The 19,019-nt window shown below is 38.6% G+C and overlaps 1 protein-coding gene across 9 annotated transcripts in view; it reads left to right on the top strand.

Moving 5' to 3' along the window:
* Positions 1-19,019, top strand: part of NCOA1 (nuclear receptor coactivator 1) — a 218,218-nt gene that overhangs the window by 78,802 nt on the left and 120,397 nt on the right. For 2 of the 9 annotated variants that reach the window (XM_061433136.1, XM_061433134.1), the window contains exon 3: positions 10,846-10,900. The exons of the other annotated variants lie outside the window; for them this stretch is intronic. The gene's annotated coding sequence lies outside the window, so the exon portion shown is untranslated. The remainder of the gene's footprint in view (positions 1-10,845; positions 10,901-19,019) is intronic. 9 annotated transcript variants of the gene reach the window in all.

The following is a 19,019-nucleotide window of genomic DNA, read 5'->3' as shown; positions in this document are numbered from 1 at the left end:
TATTTAACTTATATGCAGAGTACATCATGAGAAATGCTGGACTGGATGAAGCACAAGCTGGAATCAAGATTGCAAGGAGAAATATCAATAACCTGAGATACGCAGATGACACCACACTTATGACAGAAAGCGAAGAAGAACTAAAGAGCCTCTTGATGAAAGTGAAAGAGAAGAGTGAAAAAGTTGACTTACAACTCAACATTCAGAAAACTAAGATCATCACATCTGGCCCCATCACTTCATGGGAAATAGATGGAGAAACGGTGGAAACAGTGACAGACTTCATTTTTGGGGGGGCTCCAAAATCGCTGCAGATGGTGACTGCAGCCGTGAAATTAAAAGATGGTTGCTCCTTGGAAGGAAAGTTATGACCAACCTAGATAGCATATTAAAAAGCAGACACATTACTTTGCCAACAAAGGTCCATCTAGTTAAGGCTATGGTTTTTCCAGTAGTCATGTATGGATGTGAGAGTTGGACTATAAAGAAAGCTGAGCACTGAAGAATTGATGCTTTTGAACTGTGGTGTTAGAGAAGACTCTTGAGAGTTCCTTGAACAGCAAGGACATCCAACCAGTCCATCCTAAAGGAAATCAGTCCTTTACATTCATTGCAAGGACTGATGCTGAAGCTGAAACTCCCAATACTTTGGCTACCTGGTGCGAAGAACCGACTCATTTGAAAAGACCCTGATGCTGGGAAAGATTGAAGTCAGGAGGAGAAGGGGATAATAGAGGATGAGATGGTTGGATGGCATCACCAACTGAATGGACATGAGTGTGAGTAAACTCTGTGAGTTGGTGACGGATAGGGAGGCCTGGCGTGCTGCAGTCCATGATGTCACAGAGAGTCAGACACAACTGTGTGAACTAAACTGATGGTAATTCTATTTTTAGTTCTTTGGTAGTAGTAGTGAAAGTCACTCAGTCGTGTCCGACTCTTGGGACACCAGGGGCTGTAGCCAACTAGGCTTCTCTGTCCATGGGATTCTCCAGGCAAGAATACTGGAGTGGGTTGCCATTTCCTTCTTTAGGGGATCTTCCCGACCCAGGAATCGAACCCAGGTCGCTGCATTGCAGGCAGATTCTTTACCGACTGAGCTATGAGGGAAGCCCTTGTAGTTAGTTCTTTAATGAACCTCTATACTCTTCTCCATAGTTGCTACACCAGTTTACATTTCCAGTAACAGTGTAGGAAGGTTCCCTTGTCTCCACACCCTCTCCAGCATTTGTTATTTGTAGACGTTCTGATGATGGCTATTCTGACTGGTGTGGGGTGATACCTCACTGTAGTTTTAATTTGCGCTTCTCTAATAATTAGCAGTATTGAGCATCTTTTCTTGTGCCTGTTGATCATCTGCATAAATATTTTTTGTTTAATCTTTCAGAATTTTATAATGATGCTATATAGAAATCTAACTTTTTTCTTCTAAATTAGGTAATTCATTTGGGTAGCTTTTATTGAATGTTTCTTTGGTTACTGTCTGAAGTCTGCCTTTATCATATAAAAAACTCCCATATATTATATATGTGTTTGTCTGTATAATGTTCCTTTAATCTCATTCTGTATTGCTATGTGTTTATCATACTCTTTTAATGTTATATTATTGAAAGTAGCTTTTGAGTTTTCTCCTATTAGACTTTCAAAAATGTTTGTCTTGATTTGGGGGGAAACTAGTATCTCTTTATTATCTATACTTATGCACCTTAGTGGAATCTTCTCTGTCTCTGTATTCTTGGGGACTTTCCTTATGTTCTCTGGCTCCCAAGAGTCTTTCCCTGGCTTTCTCACTAGAACGTGGAGTTTTCTTTCTCTCAGTAGTGGTGCCTGTCCCCGTCCCCACCGCCCCCCGCCCGCCACGCTTCAGTGTTGCACAGTTACACCCCACCGAGCCCTCCTCGATAAAAGGAATAAGGGGGAAAAAAGGAAAAGTGAGGCTGCCTTTCCCAACCCCAATACTCTTCATGCCACCCTGGCTCCTTTTTCTAGTTTCTTAGGAGATTGGAGCCAGTTTTCTCTTAGGCTTTTAAGTTTCCCTCCTCCCTTGTACAGCTTTATGACTTGGACTGGCTTCAGAGCGGGTCAGCAGAGAAAAAAAAGAAAAGGAGCTGGGAACTCCCCATCCCAAACATTTACACTTTCCAGCTTGCAGAAGCCCCTTTTATTCCAGTGAGAAAAGGAGTTTCTCTTATAGTTGTTGCTGTGTGCACCTGCTGTGTAATGCTGGGACTCGACCCACCCTCATGTCAAAGTGGTAAACAAGAAAGGATTTTTAAAATAGTGTGGACTCACCGCCAGATTGATTGTTCTTCACATTTTGACTTCCCTCCCCAGTTTGCCTGCCATTGTTTATTTTTCAGAGTTCTCAGGTAACTGCTTTTAGGATTCTCTCCAGAGGTTTTTTTTTTTTTTTTTTTTTACTAATTGTAATCAGCGGGAGAGATATAATGGGCTTTTACTCCATCTTGGCCTTCACTGAAAGTCAAGATATTTCATTTTGAAAATAATTTTTGTTTTTATTTTCTAAAAATTCTTTTTTTTCCCTTGGTTACCACATTTTATGACAGTTTTCTTATTTTATGGATATACTGTACTGAATCCCTCTGAAGATACCAGTTAAAGTTAAGAACATTTTATTTCTTTTCGTTGCCTTACTTTCCTTTTTATGGGTCTTTGTGCCTTTGCTTTTTCACCTTAGTGCCTCTTTTAGTTTTTATTAAATAGCTGATGATTCTTGGCTTGTTGTTGTTTAGTTGCTCAGCCATGTCCGACTCTTTGCGACACCAAGGACTGCAGCACACCAGGTTTCCTTGTCCGTCACTATCTCCCAGGGTTTGCTCAAACTCATCTCTGTTGAGTTGATGATGCCATCCAACCATCTAATCCTCTGTCACCACCTTCTCCAGCCATCAATCTTTCCCAGCATCAAGGTCTTTTCTAGTGAGTCTGCTCTTCACATCAGGTGGCCAAAGTATTGGAGCTTCAGCTTCAGCATTAGTCCTTCCAATGAATATTCAGGGTTGATTTCCTTTGTGATTGACTGGTTATGTGTCCCTGCAGTCCAGGGTACTCTCAAGAGTCTTCACCACCACCACAGTTTGAAAGCATCAGTTCTTGGCTATTCTTCTTCTTCTTTTTTTTTTTTTATTCAATTTTAATTTTAAAAAAATTATACATGTGTTCCCCATCCTGAACCCTCACTATTCTTCTTTATAGTATTTTTAAATGAAGGTCTAAACCAGTGTTTGTCCAACTTTAGTACATGTAATGGTCACTTGGGGACTAAGTTTAAATGCAGATTCCTAGCCTTATTCTCAAAACATCTGATTCAATGTGTTTTGGTGGAGCATCTAAACAGTTTAGATAATTCTGATGCTGGTAACATCTTGGTAACTGGTATAATTCTGTAAAGCTCAGTTCTTCTCTCCAGAGAATTGTATTCTCCACTGAGTATTATCACTGACCACATAACTCTGCAAGTTGGTTTCCCACTTGCTGTGGTAAATGGGATGTAGAGTTCCTTTTTTCTTTTTATTGCAGTTGCAAAGACAAGGCTAACAAACTTCTGCTGTAAGTGAAAGTGAAAGTTGCTCAGTTATGTCCAGCTCTTTGCAACCACATGGCCTATACAGTCCATGGAATTCTCCAGGCCAGAATACTGGAGTGGGTAGCCTTTCCCTTCTCCAGCGGATCTTCCTAACCCAGGGATTGACCCAGGTCTCTCACATCGCAGGAGAATTCTTTACCAGCTGAGCCACAAGGGAAGCCAAGAATATTGGAGTGGGTAGCCTATCCCTTCTCCAGGGGATCTTTCTGACCCAGGAATTGAATGAACCAGGGTCTCCTGCAGATTCTTTGTAGGTGGATTCTTTACCAACTGAGCTATGAGGGAAGCCTCTGCTATAAGGAAGGGATTTATCTACATGGAGAGTTCTGATTAGTTCTGCGTTGTCGTCCCTCGATCACAGTCTATTGCGATTGTCCCTAACCTGCTATTATCTCCAACTCAAAGTTCATACTATAAGTCCTCTGACAAAGACTTTAGACCCACAGTAAATGCTGTGGTCAGCATTTACCATTTATCATCAGAGTTTTTATTGGTTATCTTTGGTGATTTTTCACTTAGTTGTTCTGTGGCTTGACATGAGGTGTTTGGGGAGAAGAAGAAGTGGATACTCAGTCTGCCATCTTGAACTGGAAATCCATTGTTACTTTTAAAGTGATGTTGATTTCTAGTATGCCAAGAAGTGTTTCTTTTGAATTCTTACGTAAAACAAACATCATAAAATCTGTAGCAGGATCATAACTTAATTCCTACTAAGTCAGGTATATGAAGAAAATACAGCTTCTTTATTTTTCTAAAAGCCCTGTCTTCCTTTTGATGAACCCTGGGTACTGGGTAACTGGAGGAAGAGTACCAGTGTTATTCCAAGTTGGTAAACTAAGTCATATCTAGTAATTTAAACTGATCTCTTTGGATATTTCAGTCTCTGTTTGGATACTAGTCATTCAGGTATCATCTCTTTGCTCTCGCTTTCCCACAATGGAATCTTAATGGATGCTTGTGTGACCTTGTAGTCATGGAAGGATACCAGAACCATCAAGTCCATGTGCTGTTTTCTCTGTTTCTTACTGGTCTCTCCTTTAAAGTAACTGGTCAGGCTGTTTCCTGGAATTGTGACTACTGTGGTACTACCAGCACTGTCCTAGAGTATTCTTCAGATGTCTGAAGCTGAAGTTTACAACTAATGTTACCACAAGATCTGTTCTCTTGGTTCCCAGGATCTATTGCCATTTGCTCAGGTGTCATGGATAACCTGAGGTCTGGTTTGGGATTCCCATCGACTCACCAGCCAGGTGGTCTCTTTTCCAGGCCTCTGCTGTGGAGCCGCTTTGCCCCTGTTACAGGGACCTCTTCTGGCAAACTTAAAATCACCATCTTAAGTTACCTTTCTGCACTAGTTTAGAGCACCTAGGAATTTCCCAGAGCCTTTCATGGCACACAGAAGAAAAAGGAGACCCCAGAGCAGGTGTCACACCCTTCCTCTATCGGATTGGGCTTCTGTGCATATGCTCTGGTGTGGCTCGCTCCAACTTGTTCTAGGTGTGTATGTGCCCGGTCCCTCAGTTGTGTTCGACTCTTTGGCCCCTCCCTTCTGGCCCCCTTGGACTATAGCCTTCAGTCTCATCTGACCGTGGAATTTCCCAGGCAAGAATACTGGAGAGGGTTGCCATTTCCTTCTCCAGGGGATCTTCCTGACCCAGGGCTCAAACTCACATCTCTTGTGTCTCCTGCATGTGCTGACAGGTTGTTTACCACTGGCGCTACCTGGGGAGCCGAGGGTGTGTATGAGGGGAGAATAATGGCTTGGTGGGGGTGGGCAGTGGGGGTACACAGGATGTTTCTGGAAGGCGGTGACTTTCCACTTACTGAACAAGAAGCAGAGCAGAAACCATTCTAACTCCCAGATTTCCTCAATCTTTCACACATTCCTTTCCTTTTGCAGCCTCGACCTGGATTGGGTAAAGGAAGTACTGGTCTAATCACTTGCTTCTCCTGTCTCAGTCTTAATGTCTTTATCCCACAGTCCTTTGGCCAGAATCAGGATTTGCTTTTTTTTTTTTTGGCTATGCTGAATCTTCGTTTCTGTGAAGGCTTTCTCTAGTTGCCTTGAGTCGGGGGCTACTCTCTAGCTGCAGTACACGGACTTCTCATTGCAGTGGTTCTCTTGTTAGGGAGCACAGGCTCTAGGGCATGCAGGCTTCGGGAGTTGTGACACGTGGGCTCAGTAGTTTCAGCTCTGGGCCTCTAGAGCACAGGCTCAATAGTTACAGCCCATGGGCTTAGTTACTCTGCAGCACGTGGGGTCTTCCTGGGGTCAAACCCGTGTCTCCTCCATTGGCAGGTAGATTCTTCACTGAGCCACCAGGGAAGCCCCAGAATCGGGAATTTGAGGCTTTAATTTGTAGTCTCTCGGTTTTATCCTCCTTCTACCCTAGGTAGTAGGCATTATGTTCTAGCTATCATGAGCAAAAGGGATATCTGCTCTCCAAAGTGAAAGAAACTGCACTCTTGAGTCTTTCAAGCTTGGTCAGAAAACATTAGTGTAAAAAAAATGTCTTTCTTTGGGAAAACCAGACCTTCAAGACTTATCTTGCTGCAAAATCCTTTCTTTAACTCAAAAGGCAAATGTTAAATATTTATCTAAACTTCTCCAAGGAAGTGGTTGCTACTTGTAGAACAGTAGAAAAGTTAGTAGAAGGAAATGCAAATAGGAGAAAATATAACTGTTTTCCTGATCATTAAGGTATATCTACCCTTATTACTCTTCTTTTTCAAAGTTTCCTTGTTTTTCCTTTTACATTTACTCTTTTACCCTTTTATTGTGGTATAGATTCTTATATGATTATATTTCTAAAACATACTTTAGTTTTTATTTGATTTATATTAAGCCTGTAGTTTTTGGATCAGTTTGTATCTTAATAATAGTTTTCCCAAACAGGAAAATAATCTGTTTATATCTTTTCCTATCTTTAAAAAAAATTTATCAGTAAGGTTTTGTAAAATTTTGAAACGTGACTTTAAAATATAGAGCTAATATTCTTTTTTACATGATTTTTTTTCTTTCTGTTTTTGTGTGTGTGTAAGAAAGCAAAATCCAGTTTGCAACTCGGTGCTTCTGCTTTGTGGCTCTTTCCTGTGTGTTCCCATGGTACTTGTTTATTTGTTTTTTCTAAAATTCCTCATATTTGTATTTACTTGGGTGGATCAGGTCAAGGGCAGGGACTCAGGTAGTGCTTATCTTTATTTGCCTTAGTGCCTAACAAATTCCTGCTCCTAAGAGGCTTGGGGGAATTAGCACTTCCTGTACTCCTTCCCGGATTTATTTTTCTCCATAGTACTTACTGTATTCTAACAGACTACATTATTTACTTGTTTTATTTATCATCTCTCTCCTCTCACTAAATTTTAAGTGCCACCATGGCAGGGATTTTTAACTGTTTTGCCTACTACTGTATTTCTAACACCTAGAAGAGTACCTGGAACAGAGGTGACCAGTGATTATTTGTGGAATGATTAACTAATGAATTGTTCATATTTAGATACTTGCCTGAATTATACCGTATGATCCATAAAATATGATAGGTATAAATGCTGATATGGAAAAAATTTATGTATCATAAAACTGTAGAGTTCAAAAGCTAGGAAAACCTTAATATCATCTAATCTGTCTCATTTTGGGAAATGACCCAAAGGTGAAATGACTTGATTTAAGCCCAGGCTCAGTTATTTCTAGAGATGGAACAAGAATTGAGAACTCTTGAGTAAAATTTAATAGTTAATACTGATATTTGGATATGTGGTAGGAAAGATGTGTGATTATGGGTAAGAAAAACGAATCAGAAATTAGGTATATGTAGGCAAATGACCTGATCTCCCAGGCATCAGATTCCTCCTCTGCAACCAAGAATAATTCTACCTTTCTTATAAATCATTCTGAGACATATATGAGACAAAGCATATTAACTTAAGAATGCACATTGCCTGGCACTTGGTGAAGGCTCAGTGAAGGTGGCTCCCATTATTACTATTTGGAATATTTTTCTTGATATCCCAGTAAATACCATTTAGGTTTTAATTTTTCATTAATAGCACATTAACAGAATTTGCAATTGTGTATTTAATGTCTCTCTTCTCTGTTAGATGTTAAGTTTCATAAAGGCATCTTTATTGTGATGTATCCAGTTGTCTTATACAATGCCTGAAACATGATAGACACTGCATATGTATGAATTAATTAACTTGAGAAGGTTGCTAAGAAGTTTGAAAAGAGAAACATTTGATGAAAACCTTTTGACTAATGAAAGTTAAGAAGAATAAGTTGGGCAGCTTTATATTAAAGCTATAGGTACCTTCTTAGTCTCAAATACTTGTAAGGAACCTTATGCTTTTAATTTGTTTTTCCCAAGTAAACTGCTCTGCTGGAAAGCAAATTCACTGACTTCCTGGCAAGGATATTAGTTGAGTTTATAAGATACTGTTCATTGTAAAGGACTAAATCAGCTTTGGGGGACCACTCTTGGATAAGATAAACTGATCCATTGAGGTACTCGATCTGTGGGGCTAAGCGATTAAGCACCTCAATAGCAGTCTTGAGGCCGTTGTCCAGCCATCAGTCTATCTATCTCTTGTTACTTTACCTAGCTTCATTTAATGAAAATCAGGAAAACTGTTTTTCTCCTCAAATTGCTATCCCCTCCTACTTTTTTTGTACTGTTTTGAAGCAGTAACCATGGTTACTAGTAAGCTCCTTGGAGCTTAGAAAACATTAGTCAGTTTCACAGCTGGAGGTAGAGTGATCTAGATAAAAGCAGAAGAAAAAAGCTGACTGTGGTTTTTTTCCTTCTCTTGGACCTGAGTTCTTTCAATGGGGAGCACTTCACATAAAGTGAAATGTTCTTTATTCCCACCGGTATGACCATGTTTTCATTTAAATTAACAGTAGGCTAGCACCTGGCTCCTTTTTAGAGTCAGGAAAGGGAGATAATGCTACCACTCACCTGCCCTCCACCTGAATCTCCTCCCTCTCTACCCTCTTCTCTCTCTTCTCTATTTCTTTACACCTCCCCCGGGCCAGTAGTGAGTGAAGTAATACTGACATTTGAGGCCCAGATGGATAAGGTTATGAAGTTGCAGCTTTGGATTAACGGGGTGGGTAAGGGGAGGAGTGAAGGAGCACTAAAATCTTGGTATAATGGTGAAGTGAAAGTCGCTCGGTTGTGTCCGACTCTTCGCCACCTCATGGACTATACAGTCCATGGGATTCTCTGGGCCAGGATACTGGAGTGGGTAGCCTTTCCCTTCTCCACGGGATCTTCCCAACCCAGAGATCAAACCCAGGTCTCCTGCATTGCAGGCGGATTCTTTACCAGCTGACCCACAAGGAAAGCTCAAGAATATTGAAGTGGGTAGCCTATCCCTTCTCCAGCGGTATAGTGTTCAGTTCAGTTCAGTCCCTCAGTCGTGTCCCACTCTTTGCGACCCCATGAATCGCAGCATGCCAGGCCTCCCTGTCCATCACCAACTCCCGGAGTTCACTCAAACTCATGTCCATCGAGTTGGTGATGCCATCCAGCCGTCTCATTCTCTGTCCTCCCCTTCTCCTCCTGCCCCCAATCCCTCCCAGCATCAGGGTCTTTTCCAGTGAGTCAACTCTTCGCATGAGGTGGCCAAAGTATTGGAGTTTCAGCTTCAGCATCAGTCCTTCCAATGAACACCCAGGACTGATCTCCTTTAGAACGGACTGGTTGGATCTCCTTGCGGTCCAAGGGACTCTCAAGAGTCTTCTCCAACACCACAGTTCAAAAGCATCAATTCTTCGGCACTGAGCTTTCTTCACAGTCCAACTCTTATATCCATACATGACCACTGGAAAAACCATAGCCTTGACTAGATGGACCTTTGTTGGCAAAGTAATGTCTCTGCTTTTCAATATATTATCTAGGTTGGTCATAACTTTCCTTCTAAGGAGTAAGTGTCTTTTAATTTCATGGCTACAGTCACCATCTGCAGTGATTTTGGAGCCCCAAAAAAATAAAGTCTGACACTGTTTCCACTGTTTCCCCATCTATTTCCCATGAAGTGATGGGACCGGGTGCCATGATCTTCGTTTTCTGAATGTTGAGCTTTAAGCCAACTTTTTACCAGGAGCATATTTGGCAGGACCAAGGACCACCTCTTGTGAGAGGGCCAGAATAAGTGATTTCTAGAAGTAAATTTTGAGGGATGGTGGTATTCAGAAGAGAAAGGAAATCTATATTTATTAAGCATCTAGTATGCACATCTGGAGCTTCCCAGGTGGTACAGTAGTAAAGAATCCACCTGCCAATGCAGGAGACCCAAGAGACATGGGTTCAGTCCCTGAATTGGGAAGATCCCCTGGAGTAGAAACTGAACTAAGGAAATGGCAACCAATTCCAGTATTCTTACCTGGCAATCTCATGGACAGAGGGGCCTGGCGGGCTATAGTCCATGGGATTGCAGAGTCGAACACAACTGAGTGTGCATGTGCACACATGCACACACGTGTGCGCACACACACACACACACGAAGTACCTGCATAGTACTTTCTACTGTATTATGCTGTCTCTTACTCTAGGCTGTGAAAGGACTCTGAAAAATTTAGAATAGCTGATTTATACCATCTTGTTTCTTGGTGTGATCTAGATCAGGAGTTGGCAGACTACAGTCTGTGAGCCAGATCCTGCCTACAGTCTGTTTTCAGTAAAGTTTTATTAGAACATAGCCACCATGCCCATTCATTTTTGTGTAGTCTATGATTGCTTCTATACGTTGAAGGCAGAATTGAGTACTTGCTATACTGTACAGAGACTGGATACCCTGTAAAACCTGATGTATTGCTGTCTGGCCTTTTACAGAAAAATCTGCTAACCCCTGATCTAGATGAGCTGGATCAGTTCTTCTTGGACCAGGTACAGGAAGGGTTATATTGGGAGAAAACACACTCATAGGCTGCACTCCTGTGGACATTAGAATAGCGGCATCTTGAAGGGACGATGCTGGGGATTTGGATAAAACTGGTGGGCTTTCTGGCCATTTTTAGTCATAAGCCCAAACCTAACTTGTGAGAGGAAACTTTAAATGTGATCTTTGTATTTTGTTTTTGACATTTCTTTACCATCTTCTGTTCCTACATACATAGCTGTAGTCTCAAATGAACTTAACTCCAATTCTGTTTCCTACACTTCCATAAATGTAAACTTAACTATTTTAATTGGAAATGAACTTGGAGATCATGTGCTCCGATATCCTTATTTTACAGACTCCAGAAACTGAGTTCCTAAGAAGTTATCTTATACCTGATGTCACAAAAGCAGGTTAGTTGCAAATCCTGGGAATAAAGCTCTGATTTTTTTTTACTAATTTCCTGCTGTCTTGCATAAAGGAATTTACATATGAAGTCTACCCTCACCCATTTATCTGCAGCTCCAAGAAATCTTCTTAGAAATCTAAAGAAACAACCAAAGAGGAGAGAAGTGCTAAATCTAGATTCTAATTTAACTCTGCTACTGGTTATCATTTTTAGTAAGTGTACCAATCTTTGATAAACAGAAGACTCTAGAAGATAAATTAGGCTTGTAAGGATGACTGTAAATTAAGTTCTAGATATTTGCTGGGAAATATACAAGTTATTCAAGTAAACACAGTAATTCCTCAGTAATTTGTAAATAAAACATTGTAGAAGCAAGAATCCCTATTGCTATAAGTGGAGTATGTAATTGTGTTTAAATGTTTTTCTTTTGTGAATTGTACAAACTGTAATTTATAATAAAAGTTTTAATTTATGACTTCATAATCTAATGAAAAAATCTTCCTTAAGAAAGTTAAATATTGTTTAACTAAAAACACAAAAAGAAATATGCCAGAAATTGTAGCCATTTTACTTTTATATTCCTGATAGGGATATTGCCATAACAACTGGAGCAGAGTCATTACGTATTTTCCTTAAATTCAGTACTGGAAAAACCTCTCCCTTTATTGCATCAGAAAATAATAAAAGAATTTCTTCTTGCTAGTTCCCCAGGGACCCATTTTAGACAGGAGAAATCCTAACAGCAGCATGCACACACACACAAAAATCTACATTGGAACCTCTGCTGTAAGAGCAGATATTAGTATCCTTTTGGCTTATTCTGAAGATGATTTGTAAAACCTTAACACCAATATTAGATGCATGTATTTAATTAATCTTTACAGAATTGTATAATTGTTTCTTTTTCCCCTCTGTGTGCTAAGTCTGGCCCCTCTACTTTCTTTCTTTTTACATTGGAAAAGTTAATTTTTTCTCTTAGCAATGTAAAATAATGAGCAAATTCAAGTTGCAGCTTAATAGACTTAACCTATCTTAATTATAAATTATAATGTGATGAAACCATTAAACTCAAAATACATGACTGCTATTTAATCTTTCAGAAATTTAAGCCATTTTAGCAATTAAATATTTTGTATTTCATTTATATATTTATTGGAGGCCTATCTCCAAATGGATTGTCCAAATAAAAAATCAAAAGGAACACCTATTTGTTTAAATTTGGAATTCCTAAGTAAATATTTTTGTTACAGTTGGTTCATTAGAATTGAGATTGAGATATAATCATAAGGGTGTCAGTTAATCTGGAATGCTTGATTTACCAGCATAGCTTAATTATCTAAGCTAGTCGTTTTCAGTTCTTCAAAACCAGGTTTCTCTTTGATAGTCATAGAAGTAATTGATTCCTCTTCGCTATTACTTGAAATTTCAAGTAAATTTCATTTGTTAAAAAAACCCCAAAAGATTTAGGTACAAAGTGCTTTTTTCCCCCTCCAAACTTGGTAACATGTCCCCAGTTTACTGAATTCTATATAAATTTACAGAACAGAAATTTATAATATGTGTTCCTTGCACCACTTCAGAGGGTCATTAAACTTTCTGATGCTAAAAAAAAAAAAAAAACTTTCTGATACTATATACAAAGTTTTGTCCTTGTTAAAATTATTTTGAGGTAAAGTGTCTGGCTTTTTATTGAAGTCTCAAAGCTGTCTATCACCCAAAGTCAAAAAGCATTTTTTAATAAGGCTTCTAGAAGCTTCTTGCCTTCCAAAGGAATAGTGAAGGTAAATTTGCTTTGCTTTCTGTAGAATCTTGGCATGACCAACTTCAATTTTTCATAGGTGAGGAAATGGGAGCTCCTAGAAGTTAAGTGACTTACTCAAGGATATTGTAGTTAAATCCTTGTTTAATTAACGTGGGTTCCCCTAGGGCTCTTGTGGCATCCTAATAGATTTCTTAGGACTTTTTTAACCTTCCAGCTTAGGCACAAAGGTTGTTGAACTTTCAACTTGGCAGCAAGATATTTGAATACAAATGTTTTTTGTATTTTATAGGTGCAATAGAGATCTCTCATAATTTGCTCCAGGTGTTTCATGAAACATTAGCATGATACTCTTTATGTAGTTTCTTAGAGGATCTGTATATGGAGGGCCTCTAAAGTCCCAAAGGAAAATCTCTGAGTCTTCATAAAAAAGCAGTGCTCATATGAAAATATAGGAGCAAGGTCATGAGAGACTCCAGACTAAGAAATCTCAGGCCTGTGAACATTTTGTTCATTCATTTAACATTTTGTTCATTCATTCATGTTTATTATGTGCACACTATGGGACTATAGGTTTAACTAGTTGATAAAGAATACTTGTGATAAAATATGAGATTGTGTTCATTTAATAATACCACCAGTTTAATTAATGTTAGAAGATGCTTTCCTTTATAATTACTAACCCAAAGAAAAAAATACTGTACAATGATATTGACAGGCATTTTATATAATGGTCATTAATACACCAATCTGATAGAGTCGTGAAATACTATAAATTCTCAGACTACTGGTAATTAAGGAGATCTCCTTGTTTAAATATAAGACCAATCCAGGGGGAGAAAGAAGATTTTGTTTCGTTTACCATGTTACACTATCTGATAAAGATTTAACTATTATTCTTAAGTTAATTTTTTAATGTTTAAATTTAGTGGTCATATTTTACATTGTGAACATAGATCCTGAATTTTTATATTTCTTGGTAATATATGGTAGTGTAGTTGTAAGTGTGAAAAAAGTGTGTGGCAAATTAATTGGAAGTATCCTTAAATGAACTTAAATTTCAGTCACTCTTCATGTATACTTTAGGTGCTTTCAAAATAAGGATTTTATGATTTAATAGGCATTTCAAAGATCGAAAGACTAATCCCATTTTACAATGTTTATTTTACATAGTATGCTTGAGATTTATGAACTGTGAGATTTGTGTGTCTTTCCAATTTGAGTTAATCAGTTTGGCCTTTTAAACTGGGAAAAGATTCTTCAACATTCTAAATCTTACTCTTAAGATTCCTTAGCCAGTTCTTACAAAGTAATCACTCCAGAGGAATAGTAACAATGTAGTATTTATATTGTGCTTGTTTTCACATTCTGTTCTTTTAAAATGTTTTTACTTTATTTTTGTATTTTTAAGGTATATAATTGGTTTCCAAGGGTGACTCTTATGATGAATGATATTTTCATTAATAGGCAGTTAAGATTCAATTGATGTATTGAATGAGCTTCAGTTAATGTATGAGTCCCTTCCCTGTGCTCCATGAATAGTATCTTGAGCTCATAACCTTATAATATTTATTATTTTATTTTAATTATTTGTTTCTTCATCTAGACCACACCAACTCCCAAGTCCTTGAGAAGAGGAATCTAGATCAACTTTGAATCTTCAGAATGTATGATAGCACGCAGCAGACAGTATATGTTTTAAATGAATAAATTGAGGGACTACACACATTACAGAGAGTCATCTGCTTTATTCAGAGTCTCCTGATTTAAATGTTAATGTCATGGAAAAAAACCCAAACAAACAAACCCTTCACAGTGACATCTAGACTGGTGTTTGACTGTATATCTGGACACTGTGGCTTAGCCAAGTTGACACATAAAATTAACCATATAGGTACCACGTAAGTAATTTCAGTGGGGGAAGAAGATTCCTTAGTATTTTGATAAATTAGCTATAAAAATTGAAATTAGTGTAAGAAATATCAAATTAAAATTAAAAGGAAACATGCATGGCTGTGGTTGCTGCTGTTGCTGCTATGTCGCTTCAGTCATGTCTGACTCTGTGCCACCCCATAGACGGCAGCCCATCAGGCTGCCCCGTCCCTGGGATTCTCCAGGCAAGAACACTGGAGGGGGTTGCCATTTCCTTCTCCAATGCATGAAAGTGAAAAGTGAAAGTGAAGTCGCTCAATCGTGTCCAAGTCTTAGCGACCGCATGGACTGCAGCCTACCAGGCTCCTCCGTCCATGGGATTTTCCAGGCAAGAGTACTGGAGTAGGGTGCCATTGCCTTCTGCGATTGCTGTGGCTAGGAATATATTAGTATAATAGAATTTTTATGTCAGTGCAGCATGAGAAAACAAAGCATATGAACAAGTATAACGTAATACATAATAGAAAATGTTCAAGAAACAATGATCAAAATGGGGTTGAAGGCAAGTATTCTTAAAAAATAGAAATTTTGATCAAATTTTGAAGAAAGTATCAGTCCAGTTCAGTTCGGTCGCTCAGTCGTGTCCAACTCTTTGCCACCCCATGAATCGCAGCACGCCAGGCCACCCTGTCCATCACCAACTCCTGGAGTTCACCCAAACTCTTGTCCATCGAGTCAGTGATGCCATCCAGCCATCTCTTCCTCTGTCATCCCCTTCTCCTCCTGCCCCCAATCCTTCCCAGCATCAGAGCCTTTTCCAATGAGTCAGCTCTTCACACGAGGTGACCAAAGTATTGGAGTTTCAGCTTTAGCATCAATGCTTCCAAAGAACACCCAGCACTGATTTCCTTTAGAATGGATTGGTTGGATCTCCTTACAGTCCAAGGGGCTCTCAAGAGTCTTCTCCAACACCACAGTTCAAAAGCATCAATTCTTCAGTGTTCAGCTTTCTTCACAGTCCAACTTTCACATCCATACATGACCACAGGAAAAACCATAGCCTTGACTAGACGGACCTTTGTTGGCAAAGTAATATCTCTGCTTTTCAATACGCTGTCTAGGTTGGTCATAACTTTCTTTCCAAGGAATAAGTGTCTTTTAATTTCATGGCTGCAGTCACCATCTACAGTGATTTTGGAGCCCCCCAAAATAAAATCTGACACTGTTTCCCCATCTATTTCTCATGAAGTGATGGGACCAGATGCCATGATCTAAGTTTTCTAAATGTTGAGCTTTAAGCCAACATTTTTACTCTCCTCTTTCACTTTCATGAAGACGCTTTTTAGTTCCTCTTCACTTTCTGCCATAAGGGTGGTGTCATCTGCATATCTGAGGTTATTGATATTTCTCCCAGCAATCTTGATTCCAGCTTGTGCTTCTTCCAGACCAGCATTTCTCATGATGTACTCTGCATAGAAGTTAAATAAGCAGGGTGACAATATACAGCCTTGACGTACTCCTTTTCCTATTTGGAGCCTGTCTGTTGTTCCATGTCCAGTTCTAACTGTTGCTTCCTGACCTGCATATAGGTTTCTCAAGAGGCAGGTCAGGTGGTCTAGTATTCCTATCTCTTTCAGAATTTTCCACAGTTTATTGTGATCCACACAGTCAAAGGCTTTGGCATAGTCAATAAAGCAGAAATAGATCTTTTTCTGGAACTCTCGTGCTTTTTCCATGATCCAGCAGATGTTGGCAATTTGATCTCTGGTTCCTCTGCCTTTTCTGAAACCAGCTTGAACATCTGGAAGTTCACAGTTCACATACTCCTGAAGCCTGGCTTGCAGAATTTTGAGCATTACTTTACTAGCGTGTGAGATGAGTGCAATTCTGCGGTAGTTTGAGCATTCTTTGGCATTGCCTTTCTTTGGATTGGAATGAAAACTGACCTTTTCCAGTCCTGTGGCTACTGCTGAGTTTTCCAAATTTGCTGGCATATTGAGTGCAGCACTTTGACAGCATCATCTTTCAGGATTTGAAATAGCTCCACTGGAATTCCATCACCTCCACTAGCTTTATTCATAGTGATGCTTCCTAAGGCCCACTTGACTTCACATTCCAGGATGTCTGGCTCTAGGTCAGTGATCACACCATCGTGATTATCTTGGTTGTGAAGATCTTTTTTGTATTGTTCTTCTGTGTATTCTTGCCACCTCTTTTTAATATCTTCTGCTTCTGTTAGGTCCATACCATTTCTGTCCTTTATTGAGCCCATCTTTGCATGAAATGTTCCCTTGGTATCTCTAATTTTCTTGAAGAGCTCTCTCGTCTTTCCCATTCTGTTGTTTTCCTCTATTTCTTTGCATTGATCGCTGAGGAAGGCTTTCTTATCTCTCCTTGCTATTCTTTGGAACTCTGCATTCGAATGCTTATATCTTTCCTTTTCTCCTTTGCTTTTCGCTTCTCTTCTTTTCACAGCTATTTGTAAGGCCTCCCCAGAAAGTATATGGCTATGCATATATGTGGAATTGGGGGATAATCCCAGTAATTAGAATATTAAAGCCTTGTGAGTAACTGAGAGAAGAAAAGACAGGAGAAACTAAAGGGGGGCCTTGAATATATATTTTATAGTTTTTAGCTGGGAATTACAAAAAACTTGTGAGGAATAATTAGGAGGAAAGTAAGTAAATAAAAAACATTTCTTAAGGTACTGTTCTGTGTGTATAATGCACTAAAGTGGTTTATAAGCCCATGTACATTATTTGAGAACCTTGGCAAAGATTTGTAAATAGAGAATCCCCAGATCTCTTAGCGACTGATGAGAGAATTGACAGAACTTTGTGATTTAATGTTGGAGACACATTTAAGAGAGAGACACTAATTTTGTCTAAATTGGCAGTCTGGTGCCATGAGAATAATGTTGTTAATTTTGACAGTGATATGAAAATATAGAAAGTGGACAGGTAGACTATGATGAATGATATATAGATAAGTCTCAAGGGGTATTCGGTAGGATAAAAGTTACTATATATTGTACTATAATATTCTAATATTTTTCTCTGAGGCATAAAATATAGTACTTTCTTATTAAGGAATTTTATTCTACTTGGTGAAACCAGCATACTTTTATTATAAACTTTATAGTGTGAAGTTTAATATTTGAAGATAGCAGACATGAAATTACTGGTTAATCATCTCTAACCATCACATGTATAGTTAGTGTGTACTGTAACAAAGACCATTAAAACTGTAGAAGTTCAAAGTGAGAGGGTAGTTAAGACTATTGTCTGGGAAGAATTTATGACAGGTATCAGATTTAAGCTCTTATATATAGGATTTGAAATATTTTACAAAATGAGGATAATAGAGCAAATGGAAAGCCCCACAAGTTGAAGGTTTAGTGATGACTAAAAGGTACTACATATTTTAAATAAGACTTTGTTAATTTGGATATCTTGTAACTTACACACAGCTTTTATCTGCTTATTATAAATGATTAATCATTTTTATATGACCTGCAACTGTAGCATCATCAGTTGTATAATTTACCTTTTTTTCCCTCTCAATTCCCATTCTCTACTTTAATCTGTCAGTGTCAAAAATTCCTTAAAAATCTAGTCACTTCTTGAGGTAGCATTGAGATTATCTGTTATTTCCTTTTGGTCAATCTTTATTTTGTCATTACACTGTACATTCCTTTGTTTTCATTAGTTTGATTTGCCCCTAGTCCCAAGTGGCAGTAATCGAGATATTTCTTGGTTCAGAGCCAAATATTCCTACTGTTGTCATTGTGCTTGAGCCTGTCTTCTCTTGCTTTCTTTCCAGATAGGAGCTTCTTTAAATGATGGTATTTCTTCTTGTGCCTGCTTCTCAAGCCCCATCTAATTTCTCTTCTCCAAACCTCATTGCCTCTTACTGTTATTACTCCCATGGTAAATCTCTTTGGATTGCATTTATAGCAGTTTTTATGATATGCATAGAATTTGAATTACTGAAATAAAACTGTTTTCCATTACCTCAGTTAATATTGGGTATCTCAGTTTTCATCCAGTCAGATGATTTTTCATTATAATTAGTCAGTGTTTTCAAGGTTTCAGTATAAGTTATCATCTTGCAGTACAAAAATGATATCTGATATTGTTAAGGTTTGTCACAAAGTTAGTCAGAGATAGAATATTTAAAATGTGTAGTATACATGGAAAAATTTCCATAATTCTGTAGCATCAGTATTTTAAAAAATAATACTGTTGATTTATAATCAAACAATGAAGCTACACTTTAAATAATGCTGGGAGAAAAGGATTTAATAGCTCCTTAACATCCTAATCCTACATCTTGCCCTGACAGTGTTATTCATTGGAATTCCTCTGGAGATCATTCTGTGGAAAACAACTCCTCCTTTCTCCCACCTTTACTCAGGAGGGCAGAATACAAGTATTTCTTCCTTTGCTTGTACTTTAATCTTGCTTAGAGCTATTTCGTCTTCATCACTTAA

Source organism: Bos javanicus, chromosome 11 (assembly GCF_032452875.1).
Source record: "Bos javanicus breed banteng chromosome 11, ARS-OSU_banteng_1.0, whole genome shotgun sequence".
NCBI lineage: Eukaryota > Metazoa > Chordata > Mammalia > Artiodactyla > Bovidae > Bos > Bos javanicus.
Note: the sequence above shows the minus strand (reverse complement) of the source record. Positions and strands in the feature narration are given on the sequence as shown.